Consider the following 6732-nt stretch of genomic DNA (forward strand, 5'->3'; position numbering starts at 1 on the left):
CTATTGCGGGCTCTGCCCGCCCTTATCGGAGTTTTTCTGTGATATTATGAACACATATGGCTTCCGCCTCCTTGACTTCACCCCCAATGATGTCCTGACCATGGCAGTTTTCGCACACTTGTGCGAAAACTTTGTCGGAGTCCATCCTAGTGTTGCGCTTTTCCGCCACTACTTCATTCCTCGGGTAGAGAGAGGAGAGCCGCTTGCCGGAGGGATTGCCTGGGTCTCGAGAGTCGGCAAGAAGGAGGCGTACTTGGATGGTGAGCTCCGCAGCAAGTGGGAGGAGTGGAGAGCGGAGTGGTGCTGGATCGTCGAGGAGAATCTGCAGCCCTTCACCGCCGTGCGCCAAACTCCAATAGTGCGCGGCAATGACTGGAGTAACGTGGCCCCGGAAGACGAGAGGCTGAAGATCGCCATCACTAGGATTCTTCGCCTCAGGCTTGCCAGGCTCACAGTAGGTGCTGTCGGGGCAGATTTCCTCCGCCGCCGCATTGCCCACCTGCAGGAGAGGGGGAGGCCCGCCTGGGAGTTCAAGAACTCGGCGGACATCATGAGACTGCGGCCGGGCCTCAACTACAACTTCACCGTCTTGGAGTTGGACGCAATGCTCTTGGAGTTATTCAAACGCGACCCCCAGCACCCATTCACACTGCCGAGGGGCGTAGTTCCTTTGTGCAATAACTCTTCGCTTGATCGAATCTGCGCCATGATGCCGTTGTGCAATTCACACGGCATCGTCTCAACTAGGCAATAGCCTGCGGATGAGGTTGTGCGAGCGTTCTTCGACACCTTGGAGGAAGTGCCGGTCCGCGCCGACGAGCAGAAGAGCCTCACCCGTGACACCACCGTCGAGGAGCTGCAACTCATCGCTACTAGGGCGGAAGAGGCTGCGGCCGCAGCTGCTGCGGGTGTGTTTGGGTTTACTGTGGAGGAGGCAGAGGCTGCAGAGGTGGCAAACCTTGCCGAACGCGCGGAGTTCATGGGCGAGGAGGAGCCTGCTAGTTCCGAAGCCGAGTCAAGCGAGGCCGGCGAGGAGGAGGCTGAGCCTTCAGAGAGCTTGCCGTAGGCGGAGCCCCCGGCCCCGCCAAGGAGGCGCCTTCGCAGGGCCGGGGACGCAGCAGGGCGGCAGCCGGCTCCACAGCCACCGAGCCGCGCGACTGGAGCGGGATCTTCCCGGGCCACTGCCACTGCCCCCGCCAAGCGGGCAAGGGATCCTACTCCTCCACCTCGCCGCACCGGAGGAGGGCCGGACTTCGATCTTTCCGCGCTCAGCTCCGACGAGGAGGAAGAAGAGTGAGTTCCTTTGGTGCTCTTATAATCCTTCAATCTCGCTGTTTATATCTTGTATCTGACTTGCTCCAATCTAGACTCTTTTCTTTTCAGAATACTGGCCCAGAGAGCGGCGAAGAGGGCCAAGGCTGTGGTGATCGTCATCGAGGATGACCCCATCACGTCGGCAGGAGGTGGGTCCGAGACCACCTTGACGAACCCGGCAATCACCTCTCGGAGCAGCCCCCAGCGCAGCCCCCAGCGTAAGTTCATAGTTTAGCCTTCTGATGTCGGGCGCGCTTGAGTGCTTTTTCCTTTGTTGATATCTTGCTTGTTGACTTGTGCAGGAGCAGAGCAGCCTCATCAGGAGCGCCCGGAGGCCGGTCCCGAAGTGCCACCTGCTTCGACTGCGCCGCCAAGGGAGGAGTCCCCGGCAAGGGAGCGCTCTCCGGCAAGGGGGGACTCTCCGGCAAGGGACGGCACTGCTGATCCTGCGGCGACCGAGGCCGCAACTGAAGATCTTGGCGCAGGTAATCCACTTGCCCAAAAACTTTCCCTTGGGTTCTGTTTTTCTTTCCTTGAATTTTTGATTGATTTTCCTCCCTTCTTCGTTCTTCAGACCCATCTTCGGCTGAGCCAATGGAGACAGAGGGCGCCGGCGAGGAAAATGCCGGTGCTGATGAGACCGCCGGCGAAGAGGCCGTCGGGGCTGCTTCTGCGGAAGCCGGCGAGGGATCGGGCGATCGCACTGACGACCCTGAGGCCGCAGGAGCGCCGGGCGCTACACCGACCGCCGAACCCTCTGCCGCTTCCGTGGAGCCGGGCTCCGAGGAGCCCCAGCCCGGCGCCTACTTGTAGGCCGGTGACAACATCTTCATCAAACTACCCTGGGCGTCGAGCTCCAGGGCGCCAGTCGAGGGGGAGACTTTTGACGGGGAGGTTCTCGCCTCTGCTAGGTTGTCATTGGTTGACGCGCCCGGCAGCAGCAGTGGCGAGCCTGAGGAGGAGGAGCTGCTGCGGAAGCTGCTGTCACTCTACCGCACCCGGCAAGCCAAGCTGGCTTCCCGGGAAGCGCTTGTCGCGAAGGCGGGAGTTGACATGGAGAAGCGCGCGGAGGAGCTCCGGGGACAAAATCAAGAAGCTCTTCGATCCCTGGCGCAGGAGCGGGAGCGAGTAGACGAGGAGCGCACGGCCTTTCTTCTCGAGAAGGCCGAGGCTGAGGAGGAACAAAGGCTTGCTACCGAGAAGCAGTCCGCGCGGGAAGGCGAGCTAGTGCAGCGGAAGGCCCACCTCGACAGCTACGAGGAAGAGCTCGCCGAGCGCGAGCGAGCACTTGGCGGGGCGCTCAAGGAGGCAAAGGATGCCGCGGCAACTGCAAAGGCCGCCAATAAGGAGCTAGAGGAGAAGGTGGCGCGGCTGGAGGCCGATATTGGGAAGAGCGGCGAGGAGATTGCCGCGCTCAAGCGTGAGCGTGAGAAGGATACTGCCGCCCATGGTGAACTGCAAGGCCTTCTCGCTGAGAGGGGCAAGGAGCTCAGCGCCGCCAAGAATTCCAAAGCAGACCTGGAGCTGAAGCTGGCCACGCTGACGCAGACGCCGGAGGCCGCCAAGGAGCGGGAGAAGACCTTGGCGGAGAAGGTCAAGGCTGACGCGGCGCTGCTGGAGAGCATTGCAGTCACCCAGAACTCCTTCAGAGACACAGTGGAGCACTGGACCGAGGGTCTGGTGAACACTGCTGCTGTCATCAACGAGGAGCTGGCGCAGCTGGGGATGGAGGAATTTGGGTATCCTTCCGACGAGAGCCTTCAACCCAGCGCCAAGCTCAGTCTATTCTTCAAGGGCGTGGCGAGGGCACTCCAGCGGCTCCGGGAGAGGATCCCGAAGTAGCTGGCCGACGAGTCACACAAAATCTGCGCTGGGGTTCTCTAGAAGGTGCTGATGAAGGTAGCCTTCCGCAATCCAGGCCTCAGCTTCACCAACGTCCTCCGATCCTTGCCGCCTGACGCCGATCTGGATGCACTCAAGGCCCTTGTCGCACCCATTGTGGACAAGGTGAGCGAGATCAAGCGAGTCGAGGGCGGACGCGTAGATTAGGCCACCCATTTCTTCTCTTCCCTTGTCGCTGCTAGTCATGTTATGAGAACAGTCTGTTAGAGCTGCGACAAGTTATCTTTGTAATATAACTTTATTTCTGTTATCAATTGCAATGTTATTTCCTCTACTAGATTCCTTCCTTTGTATGTTTTCACCCTACGCTTTTAGGGAACTTGTCGGCGCAGGCGCCCGAGCCGCGAGCGCTGAGTGCGGAACTTCAGCAGCCTGCTGGCGGCGCTGCTTCCGACAAGAAACCTTGTCGCGACTAGATGCAGCACGCTTAAGCTGTTGAGCGGACTCGAAACAAAGTAAGGACGCAACTAGCCACGAGTTGGTTCCTCCGCGCACAGGTTTTCCATACAAAGCAGGGTCGTTCGAGGAAGATAACTCAAAAATTTAAAAAGTGATTGCTCAAACTTTGGCAACTTAGCTTTTCTGTCATTTGCTTCCCAGTAAGGCAAGTCCTTGTTTGAACGACGCCTGGCCCGTACCACAATCTTCTTCTTCCCCCCCGACAAACTTGTGTGCAGGAGAACCTTATTTTCCTTTAAAAGAAAAAGAAAGAAGAGAAAATAATAATATGGAGCTCTTCGGCTCGTTACTGCTTATCGGATGTGCTGCACAAAGTGTCAGATAATTGCATGCAAGAAAGGAACTAACACATGAAATGAACAAGTTGTGCGGAGCACATGGGTTTTTACTTATGCACGGGATCTGCGCCCGGCTTTGTACAAAGGATTACATGAAATAGCGGCAAGACTTGTACAAAAGGTGGTTGCCGGAACGGGTTCCGGCAACCGCGCCTTATGGGAAAAACTTACGAAGATGTTCTATGTTCCAGGAGTTGCTCACCGGAACGCCATCTTCGGTCTCAAGGCGGACAGTGCCAGGCCTTGTGACTCGTCTCACCCGATAAGGGCCTTCCCACTTCGGCGTCAACTTGTTGGAATTCTTGGCGGATTGAACGCGCCGAAGAACAAGGTCGCCTTCCTCGAAGCTTCTGGCTTTAACTTCGCGGCTATGATAGCGGCGCAAAGCTCGCTGGTATCGAGCAGCTCGTACAGCAGCCTGAAGACGATCTTCCTCAAGGAGCAGCGCGTCGTCTTGCCGCAGCTGTTCTTGCTCAAGCTCATCATAAGCGAGCACTCGAGGTGATCTGTATACGAGTTCCGTGGGGAGAACTGCCTCTGCTCCATAGACTAGAGCGAAAGGTGTCTGGCCAGTGGCTCGATTTGGCGTCATTCTGATTGACCAAAGAACCACCGGCAGCTCCTCGATCCAGTTCCTTCCGCACCTGTGCAGCCTGTTGAAAGTTCTGGTCTTGAGCCCACGCAGCACTTCAGCATTTGCCCTCTCTGCTTGACCGTTGCTTCTCGGATGAGCAACAGAAGCGAAGCAGACCTTGGCGCCAAGGTCTTGGACGTACTGCATGAAGGTGCGGCTCGTGAATTGCGTGCCGTTGTCGGTGATGATCCTGTTGGGAATCCCGAAACGGCAAACAATTGACCTGAAGAACTTGACTGCTGACTGTGCTGTCACCTTCCTCACTGGCTGCACTTCCAGCCACTTTGTGAACTTGTCGATTGCGACGTACAAGTACTCAAAGCCCCCGACAGCTCGGGGGAAGGGGCCGAGGATGTCGAGCCCCCAGACCGAAAATGGCCAGGATAAAGGGATCGTCTGGAGAGCTTGAGCTGGCTGGTGTATCTGTTTGGAGAGGAACTAGCACGCTTCACACTTGGTTACTTGTGCAGTTGCATCCTGGAGGGTTGTCGGCCGAAAGAAACCTTGCCGGAAAGCTTTGCCGGCAAGTGCTCTTGCGCCTATGTGGTGGCCACATATGCCTCCATGTATCTCTGCCAACAGCTTTTGTCCATCTTCCCGGCGAATACACTTCAATTTCACACCGTTGAGTCTTCTTCTGTACAGTATGCTATCGACAAACTGGTACATACTTGACTGCCGGGCTACTCTTTCCGCTTCTTCTTGCTCTTCGGGAAGTTCTCCTGTCTGAAGGAAATGGACAATTTGCTGTGCCCATGCTGGAGCCTGCGGCTCGACAACAAGGACTAAAGGCACATCTTCTGCTGCGGGAACATCTGCTTCTACGGTAGGCACTTGTGGCCCTGCCGGAGCTTGATGTTCCCCGGCAAGCTTGCCGGAGCAAAACTTGTCAGGAGCGTCTGCTTCAACGGAACAAACCATTAGGCTTGCCGGAGCAGACTGCCCCTCAGCATCCTTGGTGTTGATCTTGGGGACTTTCTTGGCGGCGGCTTCGGGGAGCTCTGCCGGAAAGTAGTCGCCAGAAACCAACTTCCTCTTTTTGCTTTGTCCAGTTGATGGTGTTACGGATGGTTGAGTCAACTTAAGCACAAAGATCCCTGGTTCCACAGGTAACTTTAGTGCGGCGCACTTTGACAGGCCATCAGCAATATCATTCTGAGCTCTTGGGATATGCTCCATTTGTAGGCCGTCAAAGTGCTCCTCTAGCTTCCTCACTTCATCGACATACGCTTCCATCAACGGACTCTGGTAGTTCTTGTTCACTTGTCGAACGACAAGCTGTGAGTCACCCCTGACAATGAGCTTCTTAATCCCAAGGTCTGCTGCGATTCTGAGACCGGCAAGCAATCCTTCATACTCTGCAGTATTGTTGGTTGCTTGCTCTTTGGGAAAGTGCATCTGGACTACGTACTTGAGGTGCTCTCCGGTGGGTGCGACAAGCAGCACACCTGCACCGGTGCCTTGCAGCGAGAAGGCTCCATCGAAGTACATCAGCCACTCGTTGCTTGCCTCTTTGACGGGGATGCTCATTTCTGGAATTTCTTCATCCGGGGTTGGCGTCCACTCTACTATGAACTCTGCCAATGCTCTGCTTTGGATAGTTGAGGTGCTCTCAAACTTGAGGCCAAAGCTTGACAATTCCAGCGCCCACTCAACAATCCTGCCTGTTGCTTCTGGATTTTGCAGTATCCTCTTCAGCGGAAAGCGAGTGACGATTGTGATCTCATGTGCTTGGAAGTAATGGCGCAGCTTTCTCGAGGCCATGAGGAGGCCGAAAAGCAACTTCTGCACGCCAGAGTACCTTGACCTAGCTCCCTGCAGAAGGGAACTGACAAAGTAAACTGGGCGCTGCACCATTCTCCTTGGCATCTTATCATGTTCCTGCGCAAACCCATGTTTGTCGGGACCAGAGCTTGTCGGCGAAGCCCCCTGCTTGTCGCTGGATGGATCTGCCGTGGTTGCTGGCTCATCATCTGCCTCCCTCTCCGCCACTAACGCAGCACTAACCACTTGATTGGTTACCGCTATATACAGCAGCAACTTCTCTTGCGGCTTAGGTGCGACAAGTGTTGGAGTGGAGGACAT

This window comes from Triticum dicoccoides, chromosome 6B (genome assembly GCF_002162155.2).
Source record: "Triticum dicoccoides isolate Atlit2015 ecotype Zavitan chromosome 6B, WEW_v2.0, whole genome shotgun sequence".
NCBI lineage: Eukaryota > Viridiplantae > Streptophyta > Magnoliopsida > Poales > Poaceae > Triticum > Triticum dicoccoides.